The 20,770-nt window shown below is 34.6% G+C and overlaps 1 pseudogene; it reads left to right on the top strand.

Annotated features, from left to right (window-relative positions):
- The first annotated feature begins 347 nt into the window (after positions 1-347).
- LOC149213818 (peptidyl-prolyl cis-trans isomerase FKBP42 pseudogene) lies at positions 348-18,182 on the top strand (annotated as a pseudogene).
- The last annotated feature ends 2,588 nt before the right edge of the window (positions 18,183-20,770 follow it).

The following is a 20,770-nucleotide window of genomic DNA, read 5'->3' as shown; positions in this document are numbered from 1 at the left end:
TTCTTATGCGTGATGGTTTATTTGTTCTTATAGCACATGGTTACTATTTATCTAATGTTTAAGAAGTACTGATGCATTGGTTGAAGACAAACATATGATGAATTAACTGAATCATAAGTTCACTGGATGTACGCTAGTTGTCTTAAGAACAATCACGTACACAAGCGGGTTTCTTTTAGTAAAGTCGTGTGTAGAAATTTGAATATGAAAAGTAAAAAGTTATTGATTTCAAAACACTGATTCATCTCCCCCTCTCAGTATTTTTCCCAACAGAGAGAAACATCCCTCTACAAGTCTAAAAGATTCCAGGGAAATGCTAGTCACACTGATGAATCCACCATAAGATAATGGCCATGCTTAGCCTTCCTTTCATGCTTGACCATAAAAATCCAGAAACCCTTGTTCCAACACTGCCAATAAAGGTTCTTGATCAGAGCAATCATTTAAAAACTTTAGAAGATTTGAAAGGGATGTATAAAAACCTGATTCCGTGGAGCCAATTGTTGGGGCTGAAGAAACCACCTGATGCTGAGGTGGAGAATCCATCCATATGGAAATATCCTCAAAAGGGTCTGTTAAATAATTAACAACATCTTCCTCCATGCTCGTAGTTAACACTAGCGGGTAACTTTGTCAGCCCCTATAAGACCACTACAAGAGATCGCCCGACCACCAGAACTTCGGGAGATAATCGCTACCGCCACCTTCGAGATAGATGAATAACCCCTCGAATAAGTGTAGAACCAAATAACACCTCACAAAACTAAAGAATAGCCCTCAGATACTCCTACCCATTTGTAGGATATGGAATGCGAGCCCTAACCAAACCCTATACCATGTGGTGGCCAAATCTATGATGATGCACCTCAAATACCCTTTTCCTATCTTCCAAATTAGAAAATATAAATGTAAAAAATGCTTTGGCTCTTAGGAAGAGATCTATTTGCCCCTTAGGTTTCCACTTCACCTGAATCTATTTCAACAAATCTCACTCCCTTAGCAATATGCCCATGAATTTTCAATTCAATGCGTGGTCCTTCACATATTGTTTGTGAAAATTTCTAAACTGAAATTCTATTACTTCAACAATTGATTTATTTCACCTACTTATTATTCACAATAAGTTATTTACGAAATCCCTTCAACAAATATTAAAATAACTTCTACTGTAGTTATCACACAATTACCTAGAAAAAAATACATGCACAAGCAATCACATCAACACAATTATTTTTGGACAATTGTCCCAAGAAAAACCCAATGTGGGAAAATCAGTGCAGTAGATGGGGGCTTTATTAATATTCAACAACAATTTCTTTTACAAGGAATTATTTTACATAGAAACTGAAAGAAAACACCTAAGACTTAACCTTTGAGACCTTCTGACACTTTGGGGACCCTGCTCCCACTTCTGCGTCACCCCTACGTCACTATGCGTGGCCCAACGTGGCTCTGCGTCCCTCTGCGTCAGCCTGCGTAAGCTCTACGTCTCTCCTTTGGATTGCATCTCTCTTTGCGCTGTCTCCCACTGTCCCTGCGTCACCTCCTCCTTAATCGCTGCCTGCTGCTGATGCCCTCCTCTTCCTCCACCCTATAACTCTCCCTCTGAAATCAATCTCCTCTGCTTGAGAATCGATTTTCCTTGAGATACTGAGTATCTGTCGGTGTGTGTCTCCAAGTGATCCTTATGTATTCTCTTATACTTTTCCCGTTGATGAATCAATAGACGATATTAAGTCCCTAATCAACGGCTACGATTAAAAAAGACTTGATCCTCACCCTTAGAAGCTTCTCACCCTTATTTTTATTAATACCCATTAATATTTTTATTTTCCTAAGTTTAGACTTAGGAACCCAAAAAAAATATTAATTATTTTAATAACTCCTCATCTGGGTGGAATTTCTCAAAACGATTTCCGGGTCTTGGAGATCTCATGTGCCTTAGCCTCTCCTCCAAATCTCTAGGCTAGATCACATCCAATGCTACCAAAAATTAACACTCCCTCTTAGCGAGGAATGTGCTCTAGCAATGTTTCACTATAGAAACACCACACTGATCTTCTGCATCGGTACCTGTGTTGATGCTTGACCTGCTGCCTCACATCCCCTGCACTGCTTCTTCCTATACTGCTGCCCATGACACTATCACTACCACTTCCGTACCTGTACTACAACTCCCTCTCAACATGCTGCATCATGCAACCCATAACATTATCACTGCTAATTGTTGCATTGCAACTCTTGACACTTATCCATTTATGCTATGGAAATGGATTCTTTACCATCCCCATCTTCTCCTTGAAATAAACAAAATTTGTTCTTCCTAGAGCCTTGGTGAGGATGTATGCCACCTGTGCTCCTGTAGGTGTGTATCTCAACTGTACTGCCCCTCGTTGGACACAATCTCTGACAAAGTGACACCTGGTATCAATGTGCCTCGACCGATCATGAAATACTGGATTCTCAGAAAGCTTGACGCAACTCTAATTATCACACATGATCCTGGTTTCTTCCATCCTTCTCCTGAATAGATTCATAAGAAATTTCCTAAGACATATGGCTTCGCACGAAGTTGTGCTAGCTACCATATATTTTGCTTCAGCTAAGCTCAGAGCCACAAATTTATGTTTCCTACTGCACCAGGAGGTCATTCCTGATCCAACGTTGAAGCATTACCTAGATGTACTTTTCCGATCTATTGAAATTCCAGCCCAATCTATGTCAGCGAACCCACTCAACTTGATGTCATTACCTCTGGTGTACAATAGTCCATGCTTCATTGTTCCTTGTATATACCTGAGAACATGTTTGGCTACTGCATAGTGCGCCCTCTTAGGTTCCACTATGAACTGACTAAGGGTGTTGACAATGTAACAAATGTCTGACTTGGTATTGACCAAATACATCAGGAACCCTATAAGCTGCTTGTACAAGGTGGGATCAACATCTTTGTCTTATAATGCATCAATCTTCTTCCAGTTGGTGATCATTGGAGTAGCCATAGGTCTACAGTCCTGCATACTGAATATCTTCAATATTTCTGTAGCATTTTCTCCCTTGTCCAAGGAATATCTCACCCTTTTGTTGCCAAACTTCCAACCCCAGGAAATAATGCATCTGTCCGAAATCCTTCATGTCGAATTCTGTGGCTAGGTTCTTCTTGCAGTCTTTGATGAGTATGGATGATCCTATCAGGAATAGATCATCCACATATAACACTAGGATTAGAGGCCCATTCTCTACGACCAGATAGTAGAGATTAGGGTATGCATCACTCTTGACGAACCCCATCTTCTGCAAGTAGCCATCAATTCGATCATACCATGCCCTAGGTGTCTGTTTAAGCCCATACAATGCTTTCTTTAATCTACATACATGATATTTTTCTTCTCATGTGTCTCAAAACCTTCTGGTTGTTCAATGTATACTTCCTCTTCTATTACCCCATTTAAGAATGCTGTCTTGACATCCATTTGATGAAATTCCCACCCCATCCATGCTGTAAGAGATATCATGGTTCTATTAGAAGTATACCTGGCTATTGGGGTGAAGGTTTGTTCGTAGTCTATCCCTTCCTTCTGAGCATACCCCTTAGCCACAAACCTAGCTTTGTATTTCTCCACATTGTCGTATGCAGCGTATTTTACCTTGTAGATCATCTCGAACCTACCATTGATCTGTCCTGAGGCCTAGGCACCACTTTCCAGACATCATTGACCATTATAGAGTTGTATTCCTCCACCATAGCATCCACCCATACTTGATGCTGAACAACCTCCTGAAAACTAGAAGGTTTCCCAAACTGAGCTAATAAGGCCTGGTATTTGTCTAGATGTCTTCGGTCCCTCTTACTACTCTTCTACATTCCGTAGAATTTGTTGGAGTTCCTGGATCATTCTTCCACTGGTAGTAGGCGCATCTATTAGTTCTTCCTCTTTTTGAGATTCCTCATGTTCTAAAGCTTTGTCTTCAGGAGAATTTCTAGTACTAGTTTCCGCTGGTTGAAGTGGTTTGACCAATGCCCCGTCTTTCGACTGCTCCTCAGAAGGCATTTCTTGGGATTTCCTGAAAGCTCTATCCTCCATGAAATTTACATCCCGCCGAGCTACTACCTTCCTACTCCTTGGAAGATAGACTATATATGCCTTAGCATTTTCGCTATATCCCACAAGATATCCTTTCTCAGCAGTTTGATCTAATTTCTTTCTCTTCTCTTAGGGTATACGACAACACACTAAACTCCCAAATATCTTGAAATGACTGACTTCAGGTGTCTTCCCAGTGAAGACTTTCTTTGGAGTGATTTTTCCCAATGCCTTGTGAAGAGTCCTGTTCTGGACATAAACTGCCGTGCTACATGCTTCTGCCCACAGGAATTTGGGCATATCTTGATCATACAACATCACCCTAGCTACTTCCACAATAGTCTTGTTTTTCCTTTTTGCTATTCCGTTCTGCTCTGGATTGTAGGGAGTTGTCCACTCCCTTCTGATGCCTTCCTTAATGCAAAAATCGGTGAAGTCCTTGTCAACATACTCTCCACCATTGTCTGAGTGCAACACTTTTATCTTATTTCCTGTCATATTCTCCACTGGAGCCTTGAACTCTTTGAATCAACCGAAAACCTCATCCTTGGTTTTCAGAAAGTAGATCAAAGTCTTTCTGGAATGGTCACCGATGAAGGTGACAAAGTATTCGACACCACTAAGAGATTTTGTGGACATCGGTCCGCAGATGTCTGAGTGTATCAATCTTAGCACACTCTTAGCCCTATTGTTACTTCTGGAAAATGCTGCTTTGGCATACTTGCCCAGAGCGCACCCTCTACATACATCATCTCGTTCAGTACTTAGTTCTGGAACTCCTAATACTATTTTCTTGAGAATTCTCAGAGCCCCATGGTGTAAGTGTCCCATCCTCCTATGCCATAGTTCATTCAAATCTTTGTCTCGATTACCGCCTATCAGTGTCTTTGGTGATTCTAGTTGCAACCTGTATAGCCTGTTACTTCTGATTCCAATATGGGCCTTCTTTTTCCAACTCGAGTGTTTGACTATACTTTCTACTTAATGAAGAAAAACTTCATAGCCCTTGTTTTGAAGTTGAGATACAGAAAGTAAGTTCATCCCCATCCTGGCACATGTCGCACATTGGTTTCTCGAAGCCGCTCTCCTGCTTCGGTTTGAAAAACTATAGTACTTCTTCCTACTGGAGTAAACTTTGCCTTATTTCCCATGGTGATCTGAAAATTCATTCTTTCTTCCTAATAATTTGAAAAACATTCTTGGATTCCTATCATATGACAGGAAGCTCCATTGTCTATATACCAAACCTCCGAGGAGGCAGAGCTTGCTAAGCAAGCAACTTCTTCTTCCAATCTGGAAGGTAACATAGAATAATCGTAATTTATATCCCTTGTGTATTCTTCTGGAAATCTGCGTGAGTCCCCTTGAGTGGATGCCTCTGCATCATGCTCTTGACCCATAATCGATTTTCCTCTCCTGTTTCCGGATCTCTGCTTTGATACCATGTGAAAATTTCTAAACTGAAATTCTACCACTACAACAACTGATTTATTTCACCTACTTATTATTCACAATAAGTTATTTACGAAATCCATTTAGCAAATATTAAAATAAATTCTACTGCAGTTATCACACAAGTACCCAGAGAAAAATACATGCACAAGAGTCAATCACATCAACACAATTACTTTTGGACAATTGTCCCTCGAAAAACCCAATGTGAGAAAACTGATGCAACATATGGGGGATTTATTAATCTTCAACAGCAATTACTTTTACAAGGAATGATTTTAAATAGAAACTGAAAGAAAACACTTGAGACTTTCCCTTTGAGACCTTCTGACACTTTAGGGACCCTGCTCCCACTTTTGTGTCACCCCTGCATCACTCTGCGTGGCTATGAGTGGCTCTGCGTCCCTCTGTGCTAGCCTGCGTAAGATCTGCATCTTTTCTCTGGACTGCATCTCTCTTTGCACTGTCTCCCACTGTCCCTGTGTCACCTCCTCTTCAGCCACTGCTTGCTGCTGATGCCCTCCTCTTCCTCCACCCTGCAACTCTCCCTCTGAAATCGATCTCCTCTGCTTGAGAATCAATTTTCCTTGAGATACTGAGTATCTGTCGGTGTGTCTCCAAATGATCCTCAAGTCTTCTCTTATACTTTTCCTGTTGACGAATCAACGACCGAGATTAAGTCCCTAATCAACGGCTAAGATTAAAATAGACTTGATCCTCGTCTCTTAGAAGCTTCTCACCCTTATCTTTATTAATACCCATTAATATTTTTATTTTCCTAAGTTTAGACTTAAGAACCCATTAAAAATATTAATTATTTTAATAATTCCTCATCCGGGTGGAATTTCTCAAAACGATTTCTGGGCCTTGGAGATCCACGTGCCTTAACCTTTGCTCCAAATTTCTAGGCTAGAGCACATCCAATGCTACAAAAATCAACATTGTTGTGATTCCTCCAACCTGTTATTCAACCTGTGGGATTTCCATTGAACTCCAAGTATTGATTTTTCATTTTTGCTATGATTTCCTGTAGAGAATCTGAATTCCCCTGTGGTAGGTTGATGAGTTCCAACAACATCATTTCGATAGGAGGGTATCTCACCCCTCCTCACCTCACGCAACTCATCAAAATAGCCCAAAATATTAATTATCCAAATTGTAAACTTGAGGATCCATGATCAAGTGTCCAACACATAGTTTGCATAAATTTTTTGAAAACCCCAACCCTACAGAGCTCTCTAATATGTTTGTAATTTTATTAATAAAAAATATTACAATATAAAAAATTAATTTGAATCGAATTATTATTTTTATTATTATTTTAATTAAGTAGACATTATGTTTTAATATTTGATTTAATGTCACATTTCACAACCACTACAACATCTCCCTCATATTTAACTATAAAGCCTCTCTAGGCGCAAAGGAGAAAGAAAATTCATTTTGAAACTATAATTAATTATAAGCACATAAATTTGACATTTATATCATAATATCATCAGTAGAGTAAATTTTAAGGACGTAAAACTATCTTAAAGTTTAGAAACCTTGGTGAATATTACTAGTTCCTAATATGCGAATTGTAAAATGTATGAAGATATTTTTGTAAAATTTTTCAAATTTTTATTGATTTTATATATAGTCTCTATAAAATTTTGGTGATTTTTAAGGTAAAATAATTTTATACTATATAAATTGGGCGAATCAATTAAAAAAAATGGAAATTGGTGAATCTTGTTTTCATAAAAAGCATGGAAAACTAGCCCACCTACTAATATTAGCCCCTAGAATTCTCCATAACCATCATAAGTGTTTTATCAAATGAAATACTTTTCTTTTACAAGATGCTACATAGAAAGCATTATATTTCATTCAAAGTTGACAATGATTACTAAAACTTTATAGAAAAATTATAAAAAAAAGTCATGTACCTACCCACACTATTACTATCTTATTTTTATATAAAATTGATTTATATATTGTTTTTTTCAAGATATATAAGCATTATACTATTAAACCGACATACGTAGTATTCTCCTTCTTTTTTATTTCCCTTTTTTATTTCTGTTAAACAAATCATTTTGTTAATTAGAAAAGGTTATATATAACTTGGATTTCCAAAAAAGGACTAAAATCTAGACAATCCTTGAGACTAGCAAGCTTCCTACCACTAACAAAAAAATAAAAATAAAAAACTGACTACAATAATCATGAATAGAAAGAAAACTCCTTGAAGATCCAATATTTCAAAGGGGGAAATGCCTCTGACATTGATGTGATTTTCCTTGAATTGGCTAATTGTTCACTGCCTTCTTGGATCAATGCCTTATTGCTCTTGTTGCCTCATTTTTTGACTTCTTTTCTTTCTTGGATACCACTTTGAAATCCTTTGTTTGAACCTCAAAATCAAGCTATGAAGGACTCAATCCTAGTTGGTTTCTCTCCTTGTTTTGAAGATAGACATTGTGTCTAGTCAATTTAACATCTTAAATTGCTCTACATAAATTATCAATCTGGGTATCGTAAACTGATGAAGTGTGGTGCACCATATGTGCTTAGTTAACCTTTTTCTTACTTCGTTGTTTTATAGATTTTATTTTGTTTTGGGGTTTTGTTTTTGTTGGTTTCCTAAAGTGTCTAATGCAAATGGAAATCCTATTCTAAGGTCTTAAGAATACTTTTAAAGGTCAAGTATGGGTAGAGATTTCAAGACAAGGTTTATGTCCCTAATGGTAACTTCCAAAACTTAGCACTTCAAAAGATCTCAAAACATGCTATTGATCAAATCAGTACTTGAACAAAAGTGTAAATATGCAGCTACTTAAATCAAACAAAAGATGAAATACTGATCATGAAATCACTGTCTCTGCTGCTTGTCTAAATACGGAAATAAAAGTTAAGCTATTGCACTCAAACAAATCAAAAACTGCAAACTAATAAAAGTAAAATCAAATCACATCATTCATAGTTCGATTCCTCGCCAGTTAGTCTAAGCTATGGCTTTTGGAGATAATCGTCAATGATATGAGCAAGTTGATATCTAATTGCAGAAAAGTAAAACTAAAATCAAATCACATCATTCATAGTTCGATTCCTCGCCAGTTAGTCTAAGCTATGGCTTTCGGAGATAATCGTCAATGATATGAGCAAGTTGATATCTAATTGCAGAAAAATAAAATTAAAATCAAATCACATCATTCATAGTTCGATTCCTCGCTAGTTAGTCTAAGCTATGGCTTTTGGAGATAATCATCAATGATATGAGCAAGTTGATATCTAATTGCAGAAAAGTAAAACTAAAATCAAATCACATCATTCATAGTTTGATTCTTCGCCAATTAGTCTAAGCTATGGATTTCGGAGATAATCGTCAATGATATGAGCAAGTTGATATCTAATTGCAGAAAAGTAAAACTAAAATCAAAGCATAACTGAAATTGAAAAGCTAAAAAAACAAAGTCAGCAGAGAGGGAAATCTCATGTCACTATTTGATGCAAAAACATGTAAAGAAAAACTAGTCTACAATCAACCGGTTGAACACACTTACATGAATTAAAATTGCATGAATGGAAAATCTAATCTATCAAACTTGAAAGCAATCAAATGACATAATGAAATTAAAGCAAAATTACAAAATGAAATCTTCTTTACCTTACATTCTAATATGCTCCATGACATCTACTTCACATCTCCTTCCATGTTGAGAACATCAAAGCTTTATTCAAATTCTTCAAAATTACAAAGTACAACAAAGCTCTCCAAAGCTTTCCAAAGCCATCTCACAAGCTAACAAGCTAAGACTAACCAATGAAGGAGAGAGATCTCCTATTTATACAAAAAGATGAGAAGCCATCTCATTAATGAGAGTCCATGAATCTCTCCCTCTACCTCTAGAGTCCAAATCAAAATAAGAACTGATAAGACACATGTCTTCTTAGAGTTACAATACAATTAGGAGATGTGACACATATCCTTATGATCCCATGATTCTTTCTACTCAAATTCGAATTTGGCCTTAGAGTGCCACATAAGGGTTTTCTAGAAGCCTCATTTTAATCTACACATGTCAACAATCTCAACCCACTTGTTAGGTATAAGCATATGCACATTATTTTCTAATTTTCAACCACAAATTCACTTAAAAGGTTTAAAATTAATAAAGATTGGAAAAACATAAATGTGGCCCAATGATAATAAAAGTGGGATGAATATGGTGACATAGTAGTGAAATGGAGGTGAAATGGGGGCGATATAATGGACATAATAGTAAAAGTGTAATGGAAATGAATGACATTTTCAAGACTCAACACATTGTACAAAATTCTAGCATGATGATATGGTATGCCTTTCATATGTTTTCCATGCTAGTCTTCTGCAAGTGAAATTAGTTGTGGGTCATCTAGATTCATATCTTTTGGTAGGGCTTGTATTTCAACTTCTTCGATAGGAGAGCTAACCATTTCCTTTGGTGATGGATTTTGCCGGTGCTTTCCAAGAGACTTTTACATTGGATATGTAGGATTCAATAGAGCATTATGGGATTTTTCTTCTGCTTATTGCATGCTTGATTGAATGTATTGATCTGTAGACTCCTTTAGAGAGGAGACAAGCTATCTTGATAATAAATATATATGGAGGTTGAAAGAGGCTGGAAGATATTCATGTAAACACAGATCCAAGCATATGATGTGTAGCTCTATCTCTTTGTATCCTTCAATACTTTGACAAAGTTATCAATGCCTTCAAGGGTTTCCTCCTCCCAATATTCCTTCGGAAAAGAAAATAGAAGAACACACACTGGGGCAACAAGGAAATCTTCATTTTCCAGATTATACTGCTCCTTCCAAAATTGCACGAAAAACCTTGCATTATTAAAAAGATATGCCCCACCTTCAAAAACCCTTGATTTGTCTTCTAAGCTGGAGAAGATGACGATGAAGAATATTCCCCCCCCTAAATCCAATTCTATTTGACTCTAGAGGTTCAATTTATTTCAGATCCACCTAATCAACAACTTTCTAGAGGGAAATAATCTAATGAATTTGTAGATCAGATCAAGATCCAATATATATTGGATATACTCTCCGATCATTCTAGATTTAACCTCGTATTTTGGATCTTGCACTGCATTTGGCAGGTAATGCTCTAGATTTCTAGATTGCCACGATGCCCCCAATGGAGGTTTTGCTGCAAACTCAGAAACCCCACTTCACCCAACTACTCTATGAAAAAGATGCCGAAGATGAGGAGATTGAAGTGAAATACCAGTAGATCTAGAATTATTATGAACTCATGAAAAAATATGGCTAAGAGAGGGGACAAAGCCCCCTCTCTCAAATCCAAGCATAAACGACTATGTAAAAAAACCCTAAAATTTTCAAAGCATAACAAAAATACTAAAAAGAATCTTGTTTATTTCCTTTTTTTAAATAAAACATTATATAAATTAAAATTTTGAACTAATTTTTATAATTATCTTTCAAAATGATATTTTAAAATAAATTTTCCAAATTTAATCAAGGTCAAACCAACATAACAACAAAAACACATATATGCCATTTCGTCTTGCTTAAAATCCCCATAAAAGAAACAAAAAATAATACAAAATGCTAATTGACAATTAATGGTTTTCTTTAACATATCATTCATAAAACTCGCATGGAAAATTTTAGGGGCTAATATTTGCAGGTGGGCTAATTTTCCATGATTTTTTCAAAAAAAAAAATCACCAATTTACCTTTTTTATAAAAATTATTCGCCCAAATTTTACAATATAAAATTATTTTACTTTAAAAATTGCCAACATTTTATAGAGAGTATATATTAAATCATTATAAATTTGAATAATTTTACAAATATGTCTATAAATTTTTTTATAGTTTGCATATTAGGTATTAGTGAGATTCCCCAATGTTTTTAAACTTCAAGATAATTTTCCATCCTTAAAATTTTCTCTACATAAGAGTATGACAATTGAGTTTTATTTTACAAGTATAAATATATTTTAATTTTAAATTTATTAAGGGTTAAGAGAGATCAAATATTTCAAGATATAATCTTCGTTTTGAGCTTAAAAATTTGACAAAAGGTTTACACCTCCAATGTTTTGGATGCTTTATGTCGGTTCTTAATAATATTTTTTATATTTATATAAATTTCACAACTTTATATATAGAAATATTTTTATATTTAATTTATAATTAATAGTTTTCTTCAACATATCATTCATAAGAGTATATATATATATGTTTTATACAAGTATAAATTTATCTTAACTCTAGATTTACCAAGAGTTAATAATGTTCAAATCTTTCATTTTTTGAGTGTAAAAAATTGACCAAAAATTTACACCTCCAAAATTTTAAATGCTTTATGTTGTTTTTAATAATATTATTTATACTATATAAATTTCACATAAATATTCTTATTTTAATTTTATTAAAATCTCCATATATGAATTGTTATTTTTCTTTCATATATTTTATAATTTAATTTTTTTATGTTATAGGCATATGATACATTTAGATAAATAGATAAATATATAATTTAAAAAAATTATAAATATAAATTATTATATCTCTATTAATTAAATTTAAACAAAAATTCTAAAATATAGTAGTTATCCGTATAAATAATTATTTTAATTTATGTGGTAAACCAGATCTATATATATAAATGTCCGTATTCTAATTAGGCATTCCTTTTGAATCCGTTCACATGACATTTTTGTCTGTCTTTTGTACATGCAAGTGACACCTCTGTTCCTTTTGCCTCTGCTGTGACATATGTCCCTCTGACATATGTCCCGTGCTCTGAGAAAAGCCAGTGGTAATTACACCATTTTTTTTTAATGATGTGCACGAGACCTAGGTGGTCAGCGGCTATCACTTAATCTATATTCAGATTTTTTCCTACGCTGATACTTAATCTATATTCAGATTTTTTTCCTACGCTGATTCTGCTGTTATGGATCCTAAGTAAGAAATTAAGAAGTAATGATATCATGGGCAATGCAAAGGATATTTATGCCCTGCGAACGTAATTGCATCAACGAGAACACTTTGCAGAGATTCGAACTCGGCCTTATTCTCTACTCTAATATTCTATTGGATAACTATCTGTGCATCCCTTGAAAGAGGAGAATACTAGTGAGTTTCACCATGGCAAACCAGTGGAAAATTGGAAATTGGCATGGGTTGAAGTAACAACTCAGGCTGCCTTAACGGTTGTCGCTCCTTATGGGATTGGTTGGAGCATTTCGTTGGAACGCTATTTAAACCTTGCCAGAGTGGCTCCTCATGGGATTGGTTGGAACAATCAGTTGGAGCACTATTTAAACCCTGCCAGAGTTCTTTAAGGTTAATATCAAATTAAATTTGCTTCAGGATGGAGAGTTGGCTTACTTGCAGGGTTTCGTTCCTACTTAATTGTGCATTCAATGTGGATTGAGATCAGTCTGTTAGAAAAATTGTGGCAACACTGAACAGGATAGAGCCACGAATTGTTACAGTTGAAGTGCGGGTATGACTAGACCTGCTTTAAAATGTGGCGACTCATGGGTAGGCACTTTTTATGTTTTTATAGAGTTTGTTGCGGGTAGGCACTTTTTATGTTTTTATAGAGTTTGTTGCATCTTTTTTTCAAGCATGTTAGTATGCATCCTAGATATGGATTTTCAACTGGTGAAACCCAGGTTCAAACGTAACTTCATGCTTATTTGGTACCCATGTTTTAATCACAGGTAGGAAGGCCCCAGGAAGGAAAACATAGATTCTCTGCATATTTTTAGAGGTTTCATGTTCTTCAAATCTAGGAGCCAACTGTACTTGATGATTTCTCGTCGATTATTAGGTCAAAAAAAAGTTTTGAATTGTGGGAATTGCATCAGTCCCTTATTTTTACACTAGAGAAACAAACAAAGCTCCAGATGTTATGCTTTCTATTTTCTTGGGTTGGCTGCAACCATGGTAGCTATCTGCGCTTGAGTACTTTTGTGGCCTGTTCCACTTACATTTTTTGAGTTGAATCATAATCCTTGCTCCTTGGTTGCATTAGCTGACTAGGTGAGAATAAATATGGACAATACATGCTTCAATGCTCTTCTTGATTTTCCTTTAGTCAGCACAAAAGTTCATATTATTTCTTAAAATGAATTGCTGAAAGTGTAGGGGAAAGATGCAGTAACCACATCCATTAAACAACTTGTAATGAGGGATTTTATAGTCACTACAAGTTCATATGCCGCGTCGTGTGCAACAGGGACATGCAAATCTCTTTTCAGAGTTCTAAATTCCAAACCCTTTCTTCAATCTCAATAACTCTATGCACTTCAAAAAAGCCCACTTTATTCACATTACATTGTTTAGTTCATAAAAGCTTCATAGTAGATTATGGAAAGATTCTTTTCCTGTGTTGTTCACTGTTCGATTCATCAATAATAATATTATCCTATCTTTTCACAGGTTGTTGTTGGCATAATCTTGGGCCTAAAGTTTGGAGGAGACAAACAACCATCCAAAGGCTTCTCAACACTGTTGGTAACAACCATTTGTTTATTTGTGGCTGCATTTGGGTGGTCATGGGGTCCTCTTGGATGGAACTTGCCAAGTGAAATTTTCCCACTAGAAACAAGCTCTGCTGGATAAGCCATAACTGTTTCTGTGAACCTTCTTTTCACATTTTCCATTACACAGGCCTTTCTATATATTTTATGTACTTTCAAGAACATGATTTTCCTATTCTTTCCAGGATGGATCTTTATCACGACTACCTTTATATACTTCTTCTTACCACAAACTAAGGGTGTATCTATTAAAGAAATTATTCTTCAATGGAGAAAACACTCTTTTGGAAGAAAATAGTTCCATGCATTGATGAGGGGGTGAAGCAACCATATTGGCTTATGCATTACTTGTGCTAGCCTTGTGCATTCTATCAAGGGTATAGAGAATTTCATGTTCGGAGGATTAGAGAAGAGGCTTGGGATTCCAGAAAACTTATGTCTCCTCCTCGACAACAATCAATGAACTATTGAAAATAAGGGATAAATCATTTGCATTGATTGCACTCTATATTTTTGAAGAAGATAATTGATAGGTTTAGACTTTCTATTCACACACTGAAATAAAAAAAGTTAGAGTGGGTATTGTGAGTGCAAATATTGGTCTGGTTAAAGAACTCAAAAACCTCTCCATCCAAAGTGTATTTTCTTCAGTTGGGCATAAAGTTTTTACTATGGCAAGACTCTAGCAACGTATAAAAAACATTTTTCTTTAAAGTCCCCAGCTCTTAATCTTCTCCATTCCACATCATGTCATCTTTAATATATCCTCTGCCTAATTTAACAAACTTGCCGTATTTTCCATAGTGTTGTTATGGAAAAATCTCGTCTTAGACACTATTCATCAACCCATCCAACGAGATATATATGTATATTCGGACTTTCATCTGCATTTTCATTCTTGGGTTGTCATTATAACATCCTCATAATGGATCTTGAAATTTAGGAGTTTTGTTTCAGAGCTTATGGATGCCTTCGACATATTGTGCTGACGCTTTCTTTCATCTCCATATACTATATAGCTTGTTCTTAGACCTTGTATGGCTCTCAAAAGATTGAACTCCTGCCAAATTGGTAAACATAGGACCTGGCTTATGCCCTATTACTGGAATGGATTCACTGGTGACTGGGATATTATGTCGCAAGAAGGAAATGCTTTCATCTGTCTTACCAGAAAATTAAGAATTAGGTGTGACATTGTGTGGTAATAGATAGAGTTTGCACTTTGTAGAAGGCCATCATCTTTGAACAAGGCCCGTTCTATGTCACATGGTTCTACTTCAAATTTTAGGTAGACTCAGATATAGAAAGGGAATATTATCATCATCAACACCATAAAATTGTCTAGGCTTCTAATAGACATAATTACTATAAATAATATCACAATTTTTTAACACATTAGTATATATTTATAATACATTAACTTTCCCACAATTTATATGACCAATGAATTACCCGTAACCTTGGAAGCCCTCTTCATCCTGTAATTTTCATCAAACTCTTCTTCGACCTGTCATATGTGGATGCATCAAAGCATTGGATCGTTTTCACTTCTGTCCGATATCTAATCACTTGCAATCAATGACAACCTGCTATTGATGCTTTGAATGCCCCCTTAAGTCTGGCAAAATTGTGAAAAGCTGCTGAAAATCTTAAGTAGGGGTTTCATATTGACATAAATTCAAACTTTAAGCTTCAAATCTTAGTAACCCGCATTAGATCAATTGCACTTCTGTCCGATTTCTAATCACTTGCAATCAAGTCAACTTGTGGCTCAAGCTCACGAGGACAAAGATCTCGAGCTGAGTGCCTAGAGAAAAAAAAAAATCCTTACAAGTCCTTAATAAGCTTCAAGTTTTGGAGAGCTGTATTGTGGCACGATCAGTTGTGCTCGAGTATCTTGTGCATAAGATGACTGTGAGACATCTCAAAGGAATGGACAACAATGATAAAAAATACCATGCTCACGGGAATTGAAGGTTAGTTTTACAGTTTTTTTTAAACAAATACTATGCTCATGGAGATTGAACGTTGGTTTTTCAGTTTTTTTTTTTCAAGTATTAATTATAGGTAGAGTAAATCTGAGAAGAACAAATCAGTGATAAAAAAGTGCAATGCAACATCTTTATGAGATTCTTTCTTATCTGGACCTAGTCTATAATATAACTCTAAATAAATGTATTTTATCTTTTGAAAATAGTCCTCACATTGGACAAATTATATGATTTGTATTGTGAGAGTCATCTTTGATGGGATGTCTCAAATATGAATTTTAAAGGAAGGAACAAGAAACAAATGTATTTTATCTTTTGAAAATAGTCCCCACATTGGACATGTGGCCTACAATATAAATTATATGATTTGTATTGTGAGAGTCATCTTTGATGGGATGTCTCAAATATGAATTTTAAAGGAAGGAACAAGTTTATGGATAAACTATTGAAAAAGGGCTACTGGAGGTATATCATGCCAATCATGATATTTCCAAAAAACTTTGTTTGATTTTTGATAGCATGATATTTCAAAAAATCTTTGTTTAATCTTATTATGGAAGATTAGTACATTTTTTTTAATTGTAAAGAAATAAATCCTGGTAGGAGTTGTACCAAGGTAGGTTGAGTTCATTAGGTAAATTAAGAAAATGTTTAATATGGAAGGAGGTTTTCATAGAGAAGCCAAATTCTCTCTATCTCGAAAAGATGCTTTAAACATACAAGCATTCTCCTTCAAAAGGATTCTTAAACTGGTGATGTAATGCTCAATAAACAAGGGTCAAGAATTGGTCAAAAAATAAAGAAACAATGGCTGCACTCTTCTCACACTTGTAGAGTTTCTGTAATGATCTCAACTCATCAAATTTCCACTTCAATACCTTGTCACCAAAAGAGGCATGTACTTAGAGAAGCAAAGTCTTCAAGGCGGCAAACTCTTCAATGTTGGATTTGTTACTGCTCAAGTTGTGCATTTTGTTACCCCTTCTTTTATCACGGGTACCTATGGAAAATATTTTCACTTGAATTTGGTGAAGATGGCTGGATACGAACAAGTAGCCTTACTAAGGGAATTCAATTATAGCATTACATCATCAACATATTTATTGCTCTCTTATAAGCTGATTAGGGTCATAATATCTTCATTATTGGTGTGTATTTCTTGATTAAATGTTTTGAGATTTATAATGGCAACGTTAGGTCGTCATTTATTTACAACATTGTACAACTTGTTAAGGAAAGTATGACAAGGATGATTAATGCAACCCATGTGGTTGCTATTGTGATCCTGTGGTATTGATGAGTGAGCTAATAAGTGATGATTGTGATTGAAAAAATTCCAAATAAATGTTAGTACTGAGTTTTTTTTTTTGCAACTAAAAAGAATCACCAAAAATTTAGATTTAGGCCACAATTAATACACTCACATCCTACTTAGCCTGTTCATTTGTGTTTATTAATTCTGAAAGGGAAGTTTTTCCTTATGAAACAAAATATCAAGGCTGACAAGAACAATAACCATTTGAATTGGTTTTGGGTAATGAGAAAAAGAATTGAGTGGCTTCACCATTAGTGTGGCCAGCATGAAAGCTACTGAACAACATGCCTTGCTTCATGTGGACTAACCATTCCTCTTTTCCAAATGTACCACCCAGAGCCAATCTTATATATGACGCTGAGCTTATTGGTTTGGAGCAGGCCAAGGAAGGTAAGGCAGGTAGTGATATCGCAATAGAGGAGCGGATTAAAGTAGCAGATAGGAGACAACAGCAAAGTAATGGAGGACAAATTAGCAGAGGATTTGCAACAATATGAAATGACCCTAGCATACATGGGAGATGATTTTATATTTCAGTTGTTTGGATATAGTCACTGCTGTGAAGAACCGTTGCAAACTTAATATGGTTCAATGTTTGTTGAATTTGAATTGTTATGAAGAAGCTATTTGCAAATGTAACACGGTATTAGCTTAGGATGAGAATAATATCAAGGATTTATTTAGACGGGGTAAGGTATGACGTGCTCTATACTAGACTCATAAAGCAAGAGAGGACTTTCACGAGGTTAGGAAATTTTTTCTTAAGATAAGGTAGTGATATAATGATTATTTTTTCAATTTAATAATTTCTCTTGAAGATAAGCCTTAGTGATATAATGATTATTTTTTCAATTTAATAATTTCTCGCGAAAATAAGACAATGATACAATGATTATTTTTTCAATTTAACAATCTTATTGGGTTTCTTTGCATCTTTTGAGAAAATTACTAGTAATTAAATTGATTATTTTTTATATATTTATTGCGTCAAGAAGCGCACTATAACCTAGTAATGCTAGGGTGATTTTGTAGTAATGTAAATATTTATAATCTTTTACCATTTATGATGGGTTCAATTAGCATTATAAATTTTATAATATCTATCTTAAGATATTATTCAATATTCTATACATCGTGTACTTATGTCCATTGGAAAAAACAAAGCCCCTCATTTTTTTTTGGGAAAACAAATTATTCACAAAAGGAGTGCATTTTGAATAATTAGCATTTACAAGTGATTCCAGAATTCATCAAATTATTTATGTAATATTTACAGTATGATATTAATTTATTTATGTAATATTTACGGTATGATACTAAGCCTTGAATCAATCCCTTTCATTAGTATAGTTTTCAACGCTGTACTCCATTTTTGCTTTTAAATATTGCATTTCACAGTACTTTTGTATAGTTTCATTTTTTCAAGCTCGTTTCATCAATCAAGTCATTGAGGGTTACCTTATATTCTGGGGCCTGCAATGGTGAAGCCGAAGTCTAGGGAACCATCACACTCTTCCAAATCTCAAACTCAAAGTGAAAACTAAGGTGCTCAGTCCCCAAGTTTGATTCGTAGCAAGTTCTCAAAAAATAAGTTCAAGCAGGGCACGGAGGCTAGGAGATTCATAGGGGTTCATAGGTGTCCATGAGCTCATTTAGCTGTGGAAACCAGGGACCCAAAAATGAAAGAGGGCCGTTGGCTTGGAACCTTCGTTACTGCAAAAGAAGTTGCGTATGCTTATGATTTCACTGCGAGCGCCACGAGGCCTGATGAAGACACGAACCAACTTCATATACATCAATCCAGAAGCGTATTTGGCCTTCTCACAACCACTATGTCCTGCAGGTCCTGACAATAATACTGAGGTGGCCACTGGTATGGAAAAACCATTACTACAGAAGCATGAAAAGCCACAAGACTCGTGGGCTGATTTCCTATGGTAAGCTTTGAACACCCAACTTGCCAGCTACAATGAAACGAAGAGGCATCGCCACCACCGACAGAAAAAATCAGTTTAAATGGTGGCTACAACTTGCTTGAAGATGTACCGATGAGTAATTACTTGAATTCTTGAATTCTTCACAATTAGATGCAGATCAATATCTGTGAGTCGATTGTAAGACGTTCAATGCTCGCCTGAGATCATAATGCAAGTTCCTGGCACAACACAGGCCAAGATGAGATTGATCTAGCCCAAAATTAGTAAACATATGATCTTGCTTATGATTTTACCATTTCATTCTTTCTTTTATCATCATTCATAATTCGTACCTATTTTTTTACTTGTTAAAATATCTAACCAGTATAGATTCATCTTAATTCTTAATTCAGGATTTACCAAGTTTCAAGAAGGATCAAATCTCTTTTAAAGATCTCTTTTCACTTTAAAAGAGATTTGCATGTCGAGAAATTTGATCTTTGAGCTTAGTAAATCCGGAGTTAAAATGGATCTATACTTGTTTAATTACTAATTATAATTATAATTATTAATTTGTAACATTACAACATATCTACTATACCGAGATCAAAAGTTTACATTTAGTTCTCAAATCCTGAGTTAAAATGGATCTATACTTGTTTAATTATTAATTATAATTATAATTATTAATTTGTAACATTACAACATATCTACCATACCGAGATCAAAAGTTTACATTTAGTTTCTTTATGAAATATAATAACTAGGATGGGGGAAATACTAATTAAAATGTAATAATATATCTAGACAATTTCGAATGCAATAAAAAAGTTTTATCTTTACAGGTATGTGTAAGTATATCATGCCCTTAAAAAAATATTTTTTTTACTACGTTAGTTTGAATATTAAATTATTTATAACTTTTTAATCTTATTAATTGACTAAAATTAATTATTAAAATATACCCATGTATTATTGCATCTAGAGGCGCATTCTATGGCCAAATATGACCCTGATTTGAAATATTTTTTTACTACATTTGCTTGAATTTTAAATTATATATAACTTTTTTATTTTATTAATTGACTAAGATTAATTATTAAAATATAACTATGTATTATTTACTACATTTGCTTGAATTTTAAATTATATATAACTTTTTAATTTTATTAATTGACTAAGATTAATTATTAAATATAACTATGTATTATTGCATGGAGAGGCACATTCTATAGCCCAATATAACCCCGATGTGTAACTATGTCACGTTCTCAAAAAATAATAAAAATATTTTTTATTAATGTTGGCCTAAACAATAACTTGAACCTTAAATTATATATAACTTTTTAATCTTGTTAATGGACTAAGATTAATTATTAAAATATAACCATGTATTATTATATATAGATAATAAATTATATCATGCATTTAATAATTCTTTTATCAT

The sequence above is a fragment of the Pinus tabuliformis genome, chromosome 1_1, assembly GCF_031772625.1.
Source record: "Pinus tabuliformis cultivar Carrire ecotype Pingquan chromosome 1_1, CPIR1, whole genome shotgun sequence".
Taxonomy (NCBI): domain Eukaryota; kingdom Viridiplantae; phylum Streptophyta; class Pinopsida; order Pinales; family Pinaceae; genus Pinus; species Pinus tabuliformis.
Note: the sequence above shows the minus strand (reverse complement) of the source record. Positions and strands in the feature narration are given on the sequence as shown.